The sequence below is a fragment of the Mus caroli genome, chromosome 5, assembly GCF_900094665.2.
Source record: "Mus caroli chromosome 5, CAROLI_EIJ_v1.1, whole genome shotgun sequence".
Lineage (NCBI taxonomy): Eukaryota > Metazoa > Chordata > Mammalia > Rodentia > Muridae > Mus > Mus caroli.
The window spans coordinates 105,196,311-105,215,321 of record NC_034574.1 but is presented as its reverse complement, the minus strand read 5'-3'; the positions used below and the strand labels follow the sequence as shown (position 1 = coordinate 105,215,321).

Sequence of the window (19,011 nt, the reverse complement as noted above, 5' to 3'; positions counted from 1 at the left end):
ACACACACACACACACACACACACATATTGAAGGACAACTTGCAGAAGCTTTTTTTCTTCTCCCTTTTACCATGTGGGTCCTAGGGATCAAACTTGGCTCGTCAGGGTTAGCAGCAAGCCCCTTTACGGATCTCACCAACCCCCACTGCAGATCCCTCCCCCCAACACACACACACCCACCAGCCTCCTTCCCTCACAGAGCTGGCTTAAGGAACTCCATGTTCCCTGTCTGAACCTCTGAGCCTTCCTAGATGATACCAAGCACAGGTCTCACCCCACACCCTGTCAGATAGCCCCTCAATCTTCCAAACCCAGAAAAAGCCAAAATCCCTCCATTAGGGCCAATCCACAGCCCCTTACCCCACTCAAGGACCTGGGCTCCAATCTCCATTCCTGTCCCAGCTGCCCATGTGGGAGCAAACTAGAATCTAGGCACACCACCGCTCTGTGCGCCCCACCCAAGTTCCTCCTTCCTGTGTTCCCACCCTGTTCCTTTGATCCCACCCACTTCCCTTCACCCCCTCCACGGTCTTCTGAGAGGCCATCCCTACCTTCATTGATTGGTATATCACTGACTCGGAAGGGCCTGCCTCAGATCCAAGTATCACCAAGGGCCAGACCTCCAGCCAGAACAAGGGTCCCTCTGCCAGCCTGAGGGCGCCATGCACTCTCTCCTGACTTGCTCCCAGGGTAGGAAAAAACTAAGGCCCTGTTCAATCACAGTTCTCTATCTCCAGTCCACAGAGGTGGCTTAGGCTAGACACAGGACCTGCCCAGGTCAAGGGGATCTTCCAGAGGATAAATCCAAGTAAGGTAAGGGCCTCCTAGAGGGAGGCAGCAGCCACAGAGGCTGGGGGAAGCCAACCCAGAAGACAGGCTACCAAGGTAACAACACGGAGCCTGGAGTTATGTAAGGCTCCTGGATCCAGCAGTGTCTGAAGCCATGCACGGTGGCACTTCTGTTGGAGGCGCCATAACCTACTGCTGTTTCCTGGGTTGTCTCTGCTGAGACCTAGCTGTCCACATCCATCCCAGTTATCTCCCCTGAAGCTTCACCTTCTTCAAGGAGCCCAGACACTCAGCGCAGGTTAAGCTGACCCCCAACACTGCCCTGGCCCTGCTGTTCCTCAGTCATGTGGGCTGAGGGCTGGGCAAGGTGCCCCTCCCTCTCTCTTTCTACACTTGATACCCTCAGAGACTCATCCATGTGTTTGAGGCCACTCACTGACTGTCCTTACACACCAGGGAGTCAGGGAGAGAGGCCTCGGTCTTCTTATCTGTGAAACAGGAGAGCCTCCTCTCACCACAGGGCAAAGGCCTTGCACACAGCAGCTGTCCCAGCTCGTCCTCAGTATGGACATCTGCTGAGCCCAAGCCCAGGGAGGCAGACAAGGCCTGGCCAGTGATACAACCTAGTGGTTTCACTGTGGATGGATACAACTCCTTGGGGGCTTTCAGGAACTTCTGGGGATGTGGCTGTGTTCTGGCTGAGACAGGTAAGCTGGCAGCAGAGCTACAGGGAGCTGTGACTGGGGAGAGCACTGCCCATGGCGGGAACTCCATGAAGATATCTGAGAGAGAGAGAGAGAGAGAGAGAGAGAGAGACCAGAGCGCCCAGATACAGCTGTGCCTGAAAGCTGTGGGTTGTACTCCCCTTTTCCCACAGCGAATACATTGCTTTTCTTTTTCTTTTAACCTCATTAGCGTGCATTAGGATGCCTCTAATCACAGCCTGACTCAGGTGACAGACACACAACAGACCTTCCCGTCCTCAGCATCCACAGCACGTACCTACCTAAAACCCCACGTGATCTTTAGACTTTAGGCTTTCACGTGACTAAGTCAACTCTATTTCCTATCTTCCCTGGGGGCTCTAGGTAAGGGCTGGGGTCAGCTCATCTCACTCTCTTTTTCCTTGAGAGGTGCACCTGTGCCCTACACAGGGCGCTCACTCTAGAGTACATTTACAGGAAGCTCCGGTGTTACTTGGCACATTTTACCTAGAATGTCTCAAGCTAACTTCCCCTTCCTCGAGCCCCAGGGGGTGTGGCTTCAAGTCCCGCACTTCACTGTTGTAAGGAAGGCTTTGCAGTGGCTTGTATGGGCTCCATCTCACTGGGTTTTAATCTTGTGGGGATCTCGGGCTTGTTATTACAGAGTAGGGAATGGGGCTGGTGGGTAGGGGTGTCACAACTATCAGATAGACTGGGCGTGGTGATGTATACCTAAAATCCCAGTATGAGGCAAGACGTTCAGGAGTTCAAGACCAGCCTGGGCTACATAGCAAATATGAGGCTAATCTGAGCCACAACACACACACACACACACACACACACACACACACACACACACACAGACTCAGTTCTGAGACAGCATCTACCGGGGCTATTTCCTCCCCTTTAGCTCTCTCTCAGACAGACTGTTGGCCCCTCCTCCTCCCCTGTTCCTAGACAACAAAACAGAGGCAAGTTAGAGGGCCTCTTACGTTCCCAAACTGTTCAGAGCAAGAACACTTAACTAAGTCCCAGGAGGCACAGGGTAGATCTGGAGTGAGTAAGGGGTCTAATGGGAAAGCTCTGGCCATTTCCAGACAGTCAAATGGCACCCAGAAAAGGCAAGGGTGCCATTGGTCAGAGCCTGGCAGGCCAGAGGACTCAAGAATTGGCTAAAGGGGCTGGCGTGATGGCTCAGCGGTTAAAAGCACTGACTGCTCTTCCAGAGGTCCTGAGTTTAATTCCCAGCAACCACATGGTGGCTCACAACCATCTGTAATGGGATCTGAAGCCCTCTTCTGGGTGTGTCTGAAGCAGCAACAGTGTATTCCAATATAATAAATAAATAAATCTTAAAAAAAAAAAAAAAAAGTTAGCTAGAGACAGGCCCAGCAATTGAGCCCTCCACAGCCTTTCTCTTGGATACTTCTTGTCCTCACAGAGAGGTGGAGACTCAGGTCCCAGAGAAAACAAGAAGACAGTGGATAAGAACGGGGTGTCCCATGCTCGGGAATGTGCGGTATCACTACACCCACCCTGTAGCATGTGGGACAGTGACTACCCGCCGCAGCCTCCCTCAGGCAAGCAGCTGTGCCTCCAGTGAGTCCTGCACAGGAGGGCAGGGCGGCAGCCTGAGCCCACACCCAGGCAGAGTGAGAATCCAGGTTTGAATCCTGTGTCTTCTTCCTTCCCAGACATGTGGCTTAATGCCAGGCACCCATCTGCCACCTGCAGCTGGGCATCCTTCTGCCACCTGTAGCTGGGACAGTCAAAGCACCACCTGGAGGCAGTGGGGCACGGGCTTCCAGAGTCCTCAACAGAGGAGACAAGGTCCCCTTGCTTGCTACTGGGTGTCTGATGCCCCAGGTGGGGTCAGCTGCATTATGGGTTATCTGAGGTGGGGTCAGCTGCATCATGGGGTTCCGCTGCATTACAAGATCCCTTACAAAGCCCAGAGGGGCCAGGAGTAGCATTATTTTTTTCTGAGGGCTGATGCATCAACTTGCCAGGATTGAGAACACCCCCAGGGAGACAGGCCGATGGGCACATCTGTGATGGGAGTTTCTGGACTGGGTTAACTGAGCAGTTAAGACCTGAGTGTGGGTGGCACCATCCCACAGGCTAGAGTCCTGGAGTGAGTGAAACGGAGAAAGCGGTAGCGGTGTGAGCCCTGTCCTTCATACCTCACGGGATGCGACCAGCCACTTGACACTGCTCCACTAGGACATCTCCACACCACAGGCAGGACCCTCAAACTGTGGCAAAAACAAATGTCAGGTGTCCTCTCACAGCAACGAGAGGGACTAAGACGCCTTTCACAACCAAAGGCCACACCACACCAAACTGCAAAACCTGAATTTAGAGACAGGCCTGGACCTGGCCTAAGAGCTCCAGTGCAGGGGCCCATCCAACACGAATGGGGAGGAGGGGTTCCTTCTCTGACATCACACCAAGGAACGAGCCAGGAACTCATGGGTCAGATAAGGAGGCAGCAGGCAGAATGCAGAGCAAGAACGGGAACCACGTGGGAAGTCAAAGCAGGTGCCAAGACAGGAGAGACAGCAGAAACCAGGGAGTCAGGGACAAGGCAGCCTGAGATGTCCTGCAGAGGAAGCAGGGGTGGCATCAAGGCACAGTTGGGCCCCATGGGAGCCTCCTAGAGCCTTCAGGACCAGTGTGTATCTCAGAGAGGAATAATCGTGAAAAAAGGTTTAGCAGGAAGAGGTTGAGGGGCTGGGGTCTTCCATGGGCGCTCTGGTGCCCGCAGCAGCCCCAGCCCCTGGTCTCCAGCAGTACCAGTGCTGGGAGTGAAGACTGGGAGCTGACTTCCTGCTGAACCGCATGGTTCTAGCCGCAGAGAGCAAGCTCTATCATAGGAAGCATGGCTCACCCCAGCATCCTTACTAAGACCCAGCGTTCCAGCAGGGAGCATGTGGCCCGGATCCCTGGGGTGGGGTGGGGTAGTGGGTCTCCCCTGCCAGGAGGGCTTTCCCCTGGACAGCCTGGCAGGCCTCTCTCCCACCCATGGGACAAATGTTCTTGATGCTCTGCTTTCCATCCCCCTACCCCACTCTTCACTCCAACAGTAGGCATGTTGTTTATAGTCTCAGGCCTCAGTTTCCCCCAGCAGGAAAAAAGGGCTTGGCCCCAGCTTTTAACACCATTTTTTCCCCTTCCCCAGACTCCAAACTCTTTATCCAGATATGTGCTGGGTGTGGCGGCACACGCTTTCTTTCGGAGAAAAAAGCAGGTGGATCTCTGTGAGTTAAGACCAGTCAGATCAACGCAGGAGTTACAGGACAGTCAGGGCTAAACTGAGGAAACCCTGCCCCCACCAAAAAGGAGGAGGAGGAGCCTCTGCTGCCACCACAGCTGCCACCACCGTGGGCCTACTATGTGCTTGAGCAGAGAGGTAAAGGCAACACTGTGGCATCGTAAAATGGGGTGTAAAAAAAAGCACCTACCGCGTGTGAGTGTCAGGGAGTCCCGAGGATTAGTAATCCACGCACTGAGTATTGGAGTCTTGGCCTTTCTCTCCCTCACCATCCCTATCGGGGGCATCTGGGGTTTCCTCTTCCTCCCACAGCCCTGGGGCAGGAAGGAGGGGACCTGGAGAACAGCCACATCAACATCCCCCATAACCAAGAGAAGGGTCTGAACGGAACTGATAGCAGACGTCACCCGGGGTCGAGGGAAATGGGAGAGGAAGTGGGAGAGAGACAGGGATGAGAGCTGGGGAGACAGATGAAGAAGACAACAAGCAAGAGCAATGGGGGGCAGACACTAAGGTGAGGGAGTAGAGACAAATGGCCAAGACAGAGACCAGGAGAGACTGATGGGCAGCAGGCACAGGTAGAGACGGGGAGGGCAGGGGAGATGGCTCAGTAGATGAGGTGCTTATTGTGCAAGCAAGAGGACCTGGGTTTAAATCCCCAAGTCCCACATAAAAGCCAAGGTAGGAGCATGACATCTACAATGTAGCATTGCGGTGGTGAGTTAAGAGAAATGTCCCCTGGGGGTTGCTGCCTTTCCAGTCTGCTGGGAGTGGTAGTGAGAGACTTTCTCATAAACTAAGATGCAGAACACAGGAAGACACCCAGCGTTCCTCTGAGGCCTCCTCATGCATGTGCACACACAATCATACACATGCACACACACGGGGGTGGGGGGAGGAGCATAGATACACATAGATACACATGGGTAAAGAGATAGCAAGAGGTCAATTTCTGATGTCAGAGAGACACATGTGGAGGAAACAGGACGGGATGAAGACACTCATCCTGAGAAGGCTCTGGGTAGGCAGCCTGTGGGCTTCCCAGTCGGGTGCCCAGAGTTATCTAAGGGAGCAGAGGGGACTGGAGAAAAGGAGCTGTCGCAGACACAACTTTCCAGGCACAGAGCCCCCAGCGCCTGTGGTTTTCCATGCTAAGGAGGGTTATCTCAACACTGGCTGCATCCAGAAACTTCTAGTCTTGGTTCTTTACTTATGAAGTAATTCAAGTCTTTTAAAAACGATTTCCTTCCTCCCGAGCTCAGTTCCTGATACTCTGAGACCCGGCACAACCCAGCCTGGTGCTTGCGGCTCGCCTGTGACTTAACTCAAATTGCCTCCAATTTTAAAGCACATGTCCCGACCCCTGACCCCACCCCACCCCACCCCCACCCGATGCTCCCACAACCACAGTGGGTTCTGCACCGAGCTCCAGCAAACCCACCAGGCCACAGGCCTCACCTGTCAGCTCTCACAGGTGTGGCTCTCTCCCCCTGGAAAACCTGCCCTTCTACCCAGCCAACTCCTCCTCCAGCATGCCTCCTTGACTACCCCATCTGTTCCACACCCCCCAAAGAGCCTGGCTTCCTGGGGGCTTTGGGGTAGCCTTGCCGCTCCCCACTGCACCCCCACTTCAACCCCACATCCCTTCATCACAGCCCCCCAACTCCACTGCCTGCACATATTTGTGAACTGTTAAGGAGAAGGGATAAAGGCCCCCTACCTGCCTCAGGCGGACAGAAAGCAACTGGAAGCAGCTCTGGGCTCTGCGACAGCCTGCCAGGCTGACCACCCAAGCCATACAACCTGCTTCCACCTGGCTCCTTTCCCGGGACTCCGGCCAGCACCCACTATAAAGAAGGATCCCACAGCGCTACCCATGACAGAGCTGACCCAAGGGAATCAACATTAAGAGCTAAGTGCAGAAGGTGCACAGACTAGATCACCACCACTAGTATTTAGAGAACTTTTTATTTGGCCAACTTTCCAATGACCTCTGCAGGAGTGTTGAGGTCCCACGCCAATCTCCTGACTACTCCAGACCCCCTGACATTCCAAGAGACCAGCAGAAGCCTGACCAGACACAGTTCCCTCATACATACCACGCTTTCCCTATACACACATCGGTGATAGGAGCCAATTAATAAAATAGGGCCATCAGGAGAGTAACACGTTTGGGGAAGTGACTTAGTAATGTTAGGTTACAAAAGCCTTCTGAAATACTGACCACGTCCTCCATCACAGCAGACAGAGAGTAACAGGGCAGGCAGCATATACACTGTGGATACAGGAGACCAGCCAAGTCCCGGCCCGCAGGGTAAGTTTTCATCACACCTCTTAGAATGGCCTGTTTCTAGAAATTTCCACTTAATACTTCCAGCTCGTCGAGTAATTGAAAACCGGAGAAGAAAAGATAGGGGAACATTTGTACTCAGTTGTGATGCAGCAGCCAGAGACAAGAGGTGGTCAGCGAGCACAGTGTGTCCCTGGCCCTGTATGACTCTGCTCCCAGGACAAGGTGTGGGGCAGGACCTGACTCTTAAGTCTAGGCCATAATTGTTTCAAATGCACTCTTTAGAAAGCAGCATGGGGGCAGGGCACAGTGATGTCAAGCATCTAGCTTCCCAGGTCCCCAGAACAAGAGGCTCTTGCTGCTTTTGGATCTGGTAGCAGTCTCTTCCTAGGGAGCTGCAATGTGCCCTCAGGGCAGACACAGCTACCGAGTGTTCAGTGTCTTCTGGCCCGTCAAGGAGGCAACTGTGCACAAATGTACTGGAGAGCTGCCTCTCTCCAGGCCCCACGTATTCCAGCTGCCTCTACCAACAGCCTACATCAAGCTCGAGTGGCTTCTGGTGGCTGACACGCTGCCAGCCTCAGAGTTTGGGAAATATGAGGTTATGTCACTATTGAGGGCAGAGCAGGGGGAGAGGATGCTGTCTCTGCAGCCGATGGTTCAGACTCACGCATCCCAGAACCTGCGGTTCACCTGCTGAGACATAGCCGGGCTGCGGTGGGCCTCTGCTGTTTCATACCGGCTTAGGCCAGACCTGAACCTGTTGAGAAGGTTCTCTGTGACTTGGGGATTGTGAGATGTTCCACAGACATCCGAGGAATGTGTGAGGGCAGCAGAGCCACGATGCATGTGAAGAACGTTAAGGAAGAGAAAGTAGATTTAAAAGGTGCTAAGCAATAGGGATGGTTTTGAAATACAAGGAAGGCCCACGGCTGCCCTCAAAACCCTGAAGCTTTTTCTACACCAAGTCAGACTCCTGGGGCCAGTCCTGAATGTAACACTGGGGTCAGTTTGGGGACGATAGGGATCAGGACAGCCCAAGACACCTGACCGGAGCCTCAGGAATTCAGTTTGGAACTGTAAGTTTCCTCTACAAATGTCTGAATGCCAGTTCAATTAAAACCAGAATAGCAGCCAGGCTCAGTGACACAGGCCTGTTGTCCTAATTCCTAGGAGGCTGACGCAGGAAGACTGAAAGTTCAAAGCCAGCCTGGACTACAGAGAGAGTTCTAGGCCAGTTTAGGCAGCTTAGTAAGACCTCATCTCAAAATGAACCAGGAGTAGACCTCCGTTGTAGTTCAATGGGAGAGAGCCTGTCCAGCACGCATAGAAATCCTAGGTTCAAAGCCAGCTGGCCAACCTAGAACAGCCACATCACCAGGGAGCTAAACAAAACCCACAGGCAGTGAATCCCTCCTCTAGCAGGAAGAACAGGCCCAGAAGGGGAAGCGCCTTGCCCAATACCACAGCCATCTGGAGGGAACTGGGGCTTGCAAGCCTCCAGGACTTCACAAGGCGAGAACCCTGTGTCTGTCCACCCTGCCATTCAGGAGGAAGTGAGACAGGCAGATACAAATGTGCACACGAGTGGCTAATACTTGTAACCGCTGAGCCCAGGGGCTCATGTGCCGGGCCTTACCAAAGGAAATGAGAGAGGAAGGTCCGTAACCGATGAGGATAGCCTTGGCCTCAAATCTGTCTCCAACCTGGCAGCTGCATGACCCTATAGTCCCAACAGCAGCAACCACTGGGGCCTCTGTGCTCTGTGCCTCCTCTGCCGTCAGGAGAACCGAGTTAAGGGCTGTAAGCATCTAGGCCAATGGCTGGCACTCAGTGGGCCTTGCACGGTTCAGCCAGGTTTGTAATCACTGAGGTTCGCAAAGGGCAGACTGGACTGCTGATGACATCATGCCCCCTCCTATCCCCAGGAGGTAGCAGCTACTTGTACTCTGCTCTGCAAACTCAGCCCAGGGGTAGCAAGAAGCAGCAACAGCTCCAGGCCTGGCTTCCAAGCAGAGCCGGTGATACTAAGAGAGGCGGTGCCAGCTCTCTGACCTTGCCATCTTTCTGCCACAAGCCAGCCTAGGTCAAGAGTCTGGCAAATGAGAGCATCCACTTGGCAGCCGGGCCACCAGCTGCCATCTCTCCAGCAATAATGTCTGTTCCCCCTTGTCCTCCACTGCAATTTCTCCAGCTTGGCCCAGCCCTTCAGCTATTTCAAATGACTCATGTGCCCATAATTCCTCCTCAGCCCGCGGCTTGGGATGGGGGAGAGAGGGGCATCCCAGACCTCTGTGGTATGTCTGACACTGGGCAGGCAGCAAGACATGGACGGTATGGGGCAAGTACAGACTTCTGCTCAGGGGAACTTCTGCGAGGTCGCTTGGCACGGCAAAGCCACCCACCACCGTACCTGAGCTCTCGAAAGATACACTCATGAAGCCACACGACTCATAGTCTAGCTACAAATACACCCACAATGCCCTGGAGGCTTTCTGGAGCTGAAGATGCCTCCATACTGAGCTCTGAGGATGTACGTCCATTCCCCAGCAGGGACTCAAGGCCCAGGGAGCTCCCTTGATTCCTAGACTGCTTTCTTCACCAAGGAACTTGTGGAGAACGGTGGAGCTACACTCAGTGCCTGGGGCTCTGTCTCCCTGGTTCTGTCATCAGCCACAGCCAGATGACACTATGCAGGACCTGTAGGACAATGCTGTTTTAAACCCTGCAACAGGTAACTACCAGAAGCCTGGACTGACCTTCAGAAATCGGACTCCCTTCAAGAATGTAGCTCAAGGCTATGGAAATAGTTCACTGGGTAAGAGATCATGCTAGGCTAGCCTGCAGAACAGGGACTGGGTCGCTAGCCTACCTGGAAAAGGCTGGGTGTGGTGGTACACAGCTTTGATTCCAGCAGTTAGGAGGCACGTGGATATCTGTCAGATGCAGGTCAACCAAAGGCTACACAGTATGGTCTTGTTTCAAAAAGAAAAAAAAAAAAAATCTGAGCTCAGCAGCGTGTGCCTGCAATCCCCGAGATGGAGTTATAAATTAGTCCCAAAGGCTCCCTGGCTGGTCACTCTAGGCAAAATGGCAAGTTCTGGGTTAAGCAAGAGACTGTGCCTCAAAAAAACAAGATGAGGCTCGACAGAGAAAGGCATCCTACATCAACTGCCAGCCTCCCCAGACCTTACACGTGCACAGACACACACACTACCCACAATAATTATAAAAGGAGTTCAGTTCTACTGGAAGCTCCATCTCCTAGCTTGCCAGAGGCCCTGGGTTCCACCCCAGCACTGAATGCAGAAGGTGTCACGATGCACACCTATATAGCACTCAGGAAGTGGATGCAGGAGGATTAGAGGCTAAAGGTCATCTTCAGTTCCATAGTGACATGAAGGCCAGCCCGAGTCACAGGAGACCCTGTCTCAATACACACATGCTCGACTGAGCTCGCATACACACATGCACACATGAACGTGTACCCCACACACACACCTCCCTCACTGTGGGAAGCACAGTGACTATCTCTTTTGTAACCTTACCTCCCCCAGCACAGGAAGAGGGTAGGCAGGTCCAGGCCCTAACCCCAACAGGTACTGAAGCTGTCAACCACAAATCTGCTCACCACTGATGCTTACCAGCAGGTCCCAGGAACCGCCCGGATGACATGCAGCGTACCCCTCAGAGCACTAATGAACTAGGAAATCATTTATAACAAATGCATTGAAGCCAGAAGGACGCTGATGTTTCAGAAGAAACGAAACATATTCAGAATTTATGGGAAACCTCAAGCCAGGCAAGTGACACAAGCCTCTAATTCCAGCACTCCGGGGCTGAAACCGGAGAGTCTGGGGTTCAAGGTCAGCTTGGGGTAGATGAGACTTGGTCACAAACATCATCATAACCATCACATTCTAGAGGCAGTAAAGTGGTAAGGCACTTTGGGAGTTTGGCAGCTCCTCAATAGGTTAAACTTTAAAGGAATCCTGAAATTTAGGCAAAACTGAAAAGAGAAATACAGGTGTGTGTATTCCCAGCAACAGTACTAATACACAGCCATAAAGGAACATCAACCCACTGTCCATCTACAAGCCAATGAACTACATACACACGCACACAAAGTATATCCACACTAGCAAATACTATGGGCATGAGCAGCCACACACAGAACCATCCAGAGCAGAGAAATCCATAGACAGACAGTAAGTGTAGATGAAGGTGAGCCGGGGCCTGGGGAAAGGGGTTTGGGAGTTGAGGGTTAGGGACTGCTGCTTTGGGGGATGTACAAATGTTCTAAAAGTAGCCAACGAGGATCAGTGAGTAATGTGAGCATCCTAAAACCCACCAACCACCTAAAGTTTACTTCCAAAAGGAGATTTATGTGGTTAGTGGATCAGACCTTCAGAAAAACTTACAAAAAAAAAAAAAAATCCTTAGATACGGTTTTTAAAACAAGATATGGTAAATGGATGAGCCTAAGGCGAGGCAAGGCGGGTACAGCGGTTCACAAATAACTTAACAGCTTCTTCAGGGTAAGGAAACAAACCCAGTTCTGTATGTCCGGAAACAGAGGCTGGAGAAAGGGCATGTCCCCAATACTAAGCCGGAGCCTCCCAGCCCGATCTGCCCCAATGCAGAAGCTGGGCCTAACTAACCATCGGGCATCCCTGCTAGGATGAAAGAAACAAGGGGTTGGGGAGGGCAAGAAACAGTATGGACACCGAGAGCAGTGGGTACAGGGACAGCCACCTCTGGGGGTGGTGAGGGTCACACGCTCGCGCGCGCGCGCACGGAACCCCGCGGGAGAGTTTCTGCCCCGTCCTGGCTGCGAGTCCCAGCAGCCGGGCACGTGACCCCAGGCCTCAGTTTCCCCACGTGTGAAGCAGGAAGCAAGCAAAACGGGGCAGAGCAAGAGAGAGGTCTACGCGTTCCCAAGAACCACCGTGGGCCGCGACCTCCGCAAGTTAACTTCCCCGCGGCGCCGCGCGGGTGGGGCTCCAGGCCACGCGCGTCCTCCCGCGGCGACCAGGCCTGTCCGCGCCGCCCACCGTCCCGACCGCGCCAAGCAGCCCTGACCTAGTACTGGCCGAGGCCGCTGCCACCTACCGTGCCCAAATCGGCGCCCGCGCAGACTCCGGCTCCCTGCCGGCCGCCAGGGAGGCGCCGCGAGGGGCGGGGCCGCGTGTCGTGACGCAAGGGGCGGAGCCACTAGTGATCACGCCCCTGTCGCCTAGTGCTTGACCACGCCCCTAACGTCTATCGCTAGAGCTGGGACACTCCAGGCTTGCCCAGAGGGTTGGGGGCGGGACCCAGATAGGCCCTGCCCACACGCACGGCCTCCACCACGCCCCCTCCCCTAGCTTCCCCTCTAGCGCCGTGACGCAAGGGGTGTGGCCGAGAGAGCCCGCCCCTTCCAGCGTTGTCCCGCCCTCATCTCCTCCCCGGGGGCGGAGCTCCTGCCGTTAGAGCTTGCTGCTCTGGCTCCTTTAACAACGCAGAGCGTTCCTCTGCACGGCATCCATGAGGGCGCAGCCATAAGGCTGGCGTTCAGACGCTGAGCGGGATGGCTGTCCCTCAGCGCAGGGGTGTACACTATAGGTACTGGACTGGGTCCCAGAAAGGAGCCAGCCCAAGGTGTACAGAGCAAAGGAGAAGGTGTAGGCTAGCCTCTCGCTGCGTCCTCTATAGCTTCTGTTTACAGCGCGCGCACGAGTTGTGGTGTGTTTTACCAGTTTAAAATACATTAGATGGCTCGTTTGGTAAAGACGCTTGCAATCCCCGAAACCCGTGCAGAGATGGAAGAGTAGAACCGGCTCCACAAAGTTGTCTCCGACCTCCACACGTGTGCCTTGACACACAGTAATAAAAATAAATATTGAAAATAAAATCCGGGGCTGGCGAGATGGCTCAGTGGGTAAGAGCACCCGACTGCTCTTCCGAAGGTCCAGAGTTCAAATCCCAGCAACCACATGGTGGCTCACAACCACCCGAAATGAGGTCTGATGCTCTCTTCTGGTGTGTCTGAAGACAGCTACAGTGTACTTACATATAATAAATAAATAAATCTTAATTAAAAAAAAAAAAGAAAGAAAATAAAATCCTGGTGTTTGCAAGATGGCTTAGTGGGTAAGAGCGCCTGCCTTTAAGTCTGACGACCTGAGTTCCATGAAGGACCCACATCATACAAGGACGTACCCCTCCCCCTAAACAAATCCTTTGACCTCCCAGGGTGTTGTGAAACCGTATCCCCCAAACCTGTACAAAACTAAATGAACTTCATTTTTATACTAGTTAAACTAACACAAATGTCTCTACAGGCCAGACAAAGCAAGGCACACAGATATGTATTTGTCTGTCATTCATTCATTCATTCATGTAGTCTATAAAATAGTGCCTGCCCTGTGGGAGATGCTGGGCTGACAAAGTCCCCGCCTTGGTGAAGCCAGTTACCAAAAATGAAACCACGCAGCATAGCATTTACTGAGTGCATATTTGAGATTTTTTTTGTGACTAACGACACAGCTCTGGGAGTTTTATACTATTTATGGGTGAAGAAAGATCAAAGAGAAAGGTCTGCCTGAAGGGGACTTCTGCTCCACTGAGGGCTTTCTCTGAGCTTTATGATTCCACAAGTAAGCTGGATTTCCCCCCCAACAAGCCTTCCCAGCAGGGTCTGGAACTGGCCAGGCAAGAGTAGGTTCCAAAACTGGTCCAGGGAGGAAAAAATGAGGTGCTTACCTCATGACCCAAAGCACAGGCAGAATGGCCTGTGCAACTAGTCATAAAAAGTACATTAGTCACAGCAGGGATGGGGGGTGGGAGGGAGCAGGATCCAGTAAGGAGGAGGTCAGCCTGAGGCCTTGCTTGAAGACAGGTAGGAAGGATGTGGTGGAAGGGGAGGATGCAGCCCAGCTCCTGTGCACTGTGGAAAGGCATCTATCTCCACAGGATCCTGCTGAAATGGAGACAGGGTCCATGTTCATCAGGGAAGAGTGTGGCTAGATGAGATTTCTGTAGAGACCCCCTTGGGGTGCTCTTAGGGAGGAACAAGCAGGTAAGGACTTTGGCTCATCCCAGGGGTGGTTAAGCATCCCAGGGTAGGCAAAGGATGCAGAGGAACGATTCTACTTTCACAGATGCTAGGAAGGCAGGAGAGGCAGATCTGACCAGACAGCTGGAACGAGCATGCTCTCAGTCACCCACCCGGATTAAAAAACATGTGCAGTCTTAATCTGTCACCTCCTGGATCGATAGGACACCCCCTGCCCCCTTGTGGATCAGCCTGGGAATCTAATGTGACTTTGAAGGCAGGTGGGTGAACCAGCCATCGCTGTCCCTGGGCTGGGACCTTCTGGGATGGGCATCTCCTTCATCAGCCTTCTGGCCTGCTTCCTTAAGCAGGTTCACAAGGCATGGCCGCTTAGGGGGTCTCCAGAGCATGTTTGTCAGAAGCATGGGATAGCGATGTAGCACCAAGCACGAAATTCTAAATTCTTCCTAGCACCAACCCTCCCCTGCTCCATCCCATCCCCCAACCCCCTGCCCCAGGTTTTAGTGATGCTATAAATCAATGGCTATGCCTTCTTCAGATTCTTGCTGTACCTGAAGCTATCCAGAAGAGCATTCGGGGGCTGGGGATGTGGCTGAGAGGTAGAACCAGATGGACTCAGGACCCTAGAGTCCATCCCCAGAAGCACTGAGTTTGCTCTATCTGTTTGTTTGGGTTTTTTTGTTTTTGTTTTTAAAAATAATTTCCATTGCTTGCTCACTCTTTCCAATAGCCTTCCGAAGTTTCTTATTATCACACCCATTCTACAGATGAGGAAAACAGAGGCTCAGTCAGGAAATGTGGTTTGAGGTCTACAGCTAGCTAATGCAAATTCAGGTCTCTCTCACCCTGCCAGTGTTCTGGCAGCAGCAGGCAGCAGGTTCCTTCTCTGTCAAGAAGTTTGTGGGGTTACCATTTCTTTTTGGATGGTTAGGCTTCAGGAAACACCCTTTGATCTCTGGCTCAAATGACTGGCTGCCATGGTAACATGGCTCCAAACAAAGTGGTCATATCTGTTTTTGTCCTGTGTGTGTGTGTGTGTCCCAGATCAACCTGAAATGCTATGTTCTAGAATCCTAGTGGCCTCCTTTGAGACAAGGTGTCTCATTGGCCAGAAGCTACCAGCACAGCCTACAACACCCACATTTTCACATGAGTTCTAGGCACTGAACTTAAGTCTGCATGCTTCATGCAAGTGCTTTGGTGACTGGTCTGCCTCTCCAATACTTTCATTATTATTATTTTTTAAACAGTCTCACTATGTAGCACAGGTTGGTCTTGAACTCATGGCCATTCTGCCTCTGCTTCCCAAGGATTAGACACACACCACCATCACCAGCCTCAGATGCTTACCTCTTCAGAGCCTCCCTGGACACCACGGGACCATGTCTTCTCTCTTGAACTCAGTTGCTCCATGCCCTTCGGTGCCTGATGCTGTCTGGGTTGTGGTCAATGACCTGAACACTTCTGGGTCTAGTCCTTTCTCCTGGGCAAGCAACCCAGGTACTCAAGCCGGAAAGATGTGGGTTACCCCTGTCACCATGGAAAGAGTGCTCCAGCAGAGAGACACTTTGTCTTCCCGAACACTTGGATCAAAGATTCAAGCTCTTGGATCTAGTCGTGGGTAGGGGCTCAGCTGACTGGCAGTTGTGAGGCCAGTGTGAGGTGCAGGACTCCAGGGCTTCTGGAGAAGCTTCTAGAAAGGTAGGCCTTGTAGTCACAAGCCTCTGCTTTCCTTCAGAGTCACCCCCAAGTCATGTTTTGAGTTGTGGTTGAAACTGGGTTTCGGTTTCAAAACACGCGGTGGTTTCTCATGCATCAGCTCTGAAGTTCTTCCCCAGGTGGTCAGCGCCTCACATTTCCAGGACAGGGCAGAGTCAGGACCCAGGCAGCGCAGGGCTGACAAGGTCAGCCTGTAGGCTTACTCTGCTCACCCTGGCCAAGTGAGTTTTCTTTCCCTCTGTAGTGTTTACTTTGCTTAGAGTCTTTTGTACGCTTTGTTTTTCTTAGAGATTGTCTTATATGCTTGTAAATTTGCTAGCCAAACAATAATAATAATAATAAAAAAAATACTGACTGTTAATCCCTCCTGGGTTTTTGTGTTTGTTTGGGCAAGTATATGCATCTAATCTCAAGGATGCTAATTTGCCCAATTTTTTTCACCTGTCAGTACCCTGGAGAAAATCCGGATATCACTGAGCTGAGAGCAACTAGGAAGGAATTTGAAAATGAATCAAGCTGCTGAATTCTAATTTTCTATCCTTCTCTCCCTCTCTTCCCCTTCTCTCTCCCTCCCTCGCTTCCCCCTCTTTCTCTCTCCCGGGTCTCACGAGGCCCAGGCTGACTCCAACTCCTTATGTAGCAGAAGATAACTTTGAATATACGATCCTCCTGCCTCTACTTCCCAATTGTGATTATAGGCATGTGGTACCACACCCAGTATTTTCTGTGAGGGAATCAAGCCCAGGGATCCAAGCAGGCCAGGCAAGCATCGACCAACTGAGATGTGCCTCTAGCATCTGTTTGTCTTTTTCTAGGACTCATGAGTAATAACAACCATCGCGTAAATAAGATCAAACCCATCCTTTTAACAACTGCGGAGACAACTCCGAGCGACCAACCAACCGGCAAGCCATTGAGTCAATTCCATGGGAATCTCCTTTCTCTTTTGGGTAGTATGTGCTATCCTGCTATCAGCAGGACCTTGGAGCTAAGAGAGTGTACCAGTTAAGTCCTTAAGACTCATGACTGTAGGGCTCTGCTTCGAGACAGCACGTCTTCAATCCCTCCACTCAGGAGGTGGAGGCAGGAGGATCAAAAGTTAAAAATGATCCTTGGCTACCCAATAAATGCAAAGCCAGCCTGGACTATAATATCAAAAGGGAAACAGATGAAAAGATCTGCACTTGTACATTATAGGAGGTCAGGTGTGGAGAAATAAGGAGGAAGACAGAAATGACGGTAGGAATTCACCAGCTCAGGGTGAGGATCTCCCAGAAACTTGCCCTTAGAATCAGATCTGGGAGATTAGTGATGAGTTGCCAAGAACCATAGCTTTAGAATCTTGGGTTTGGAGGGACAGTCATGTTACTCCGAGGGGGGGAAGTAAGACCCGGAAGGAAGCCATTTACAGGACATCTCCCAGGGTCCAACAGAAGCGCAGGCCAGACCCGCAATCCTGATTCACAAACAAGCCTGTCTTCTTGCCCATCAGCCACTTTGTCAGGTAGAAGGAGAGAATCACAGTAAAGGAAGAGGCAGGATGCAGGTACCATAGCGCTAGACTGGAGTAAGGCTAGCAACATGGCAGCTCTGCTTTGGAGCCCCAGAAAGCCCAGACGAGGTGTTAGGAGACCCCACCTTCCTTATCACTCTCATCTCCTGCCGGCTCAGCCTCTAACCTGTCCCCACTTCTGCCCACACAACCGCCAAGCCACTGCCCCCATCCCAGAATGCTTTGCTGCATTTACCACGATCTCCAGGCACCCACGCCCGTACTCGTGGCACAGCAAAGCTGCCCTGCACCCCCACCCTACCCCCCGCTGCCAGGCACAGCTGTGTGAGCTGGCCACTGCACAGGGTGTCGCTTCCACATGCAGACACCACAGCCCTCCACCAGCGGTTTCAAGCAGGCGACCGGAAGGTACACCTGTTTTCTTTTAATCATCGATATCTTGGTGCCATCTGGGCCGGCAGGGCTCTGCTGTTTGCTCTGCCTAGAATATAGCTTCCCCGCGCTTCACGCTTCACGAAGCAGGCTCGGGCTCCATCACTCGAGTCTCCTGGAAGATATCCATAGCAACACCCTTCTCACCACAAGCGTCCGGCTAACGTCAGTCAATGCTAACTACAGATAAATGAGTCAATAATGCCTGGTAGAGATTTCCGGAACACAGGGTTCTTTGGGTGGACTTATGGGCTGAATCGATTGCTCAAAAGTAACACACTTTTCGATCTTCATTGTTTAAAACAGAAACGCAGAAGAAAAAAAAAATCTCAGCTGGTTTGTGCTTTTCCCCAACACTGAGTCATGTCAGGAGCAAGCAGGCTGGTGTCAGGGGAGCTGACCTGCTGCTGAGGCTTAACACTCAGTATTTGATCTCTTCATGGGACTACTTTCTGTCTTCAGTGCACCAGACTGAATTTCTTCTTTGCCAGAATACTATAATAAAGGTTTATTTACAAATCAATGAGCCTCTTTAAGGTGCCGAGTGCAAAAGCACACCCAGACTGCATGCAAGCCGAGCAGAGCAGAAAGTCATCTGGGCGCAGCAGCAGAGAGGATGTGAATCTGATGTGCAATGCCAACTCTGAAGCCAGAATGCCTGGATTTGGGTATGGGTGCTTGCTGTGTGACGTTAGACAAGCCTGTTCCGGTCTCTGGGCCTGCTGGTATTCTTTACCTGTTCAAATGGAAGGCTTGTAATGGTGAAATGTGTGTGAGGATTCCTGCAGCTGGGCATAGAGGCACACACCTATAATCTCAGCACTCAACAGGCTGAGGTGGAAGGATCTCAGTTCAAGGCCAGCCTGGGCTACATAGCAAGGCTTTGTGTGTGTGTGTGTGTGTGTGTGTGTGTGTTTGTCTATATAATGGTCTTGAGTGTTCTATTTGCATGAAGGCATAAATGAACTCATCTCTGGAAGCCTGAAGAGGGTGTCAGATCCCTTAGGAATGAAGCAAGCTGTTTTTGTGAGCTGCCACGTGGGAGCTGGGCATTGAACCCAGGTCCTCTGGCAGGGCTACTCTTTACTGCCAAGCCATCTCCGACAGCCTGCAGATCATATCTTAATAGATAAAGCAAGCCGGGCAGTGGTAGCACACACCTTTAATCCCAGCACTTGGGAGGCAGAGGCAGGCGGATTTCGGAGTTCGAGGCCAGCCTGGTCTACAGAGTGA

General features: G+C 52.2%; 1 protein-coding gene across 2 annotated transcripts in view; it reads right to left on the bottom strand.

The window, feature by feature from the left end:
* The window catches only part of Tpst2 (tyrosylprotein sulfotransferase 2), a 38,350-nt gene extending 26,106 nt beyond the window's left edge, over positions 1 to 12,244 (bottom strand). The window contains exon 1 of one of the 2 annotated variants that reach the window (XM_021162365.1): positions 12,170 to 12,244. The gene's annotated coding sequence lies outside the window, so the exon portion shown is untranslated. Of the gene's footprint in view, positions 1 to 360; positions 433 to 12,169 lie in introns of those variants that run through there. The other variant, XM_021162366.2, reaches the window with a different exon arrangement.
* Positions 12,245 to 19,011: the final 6,767 nt, after the last annotated feature.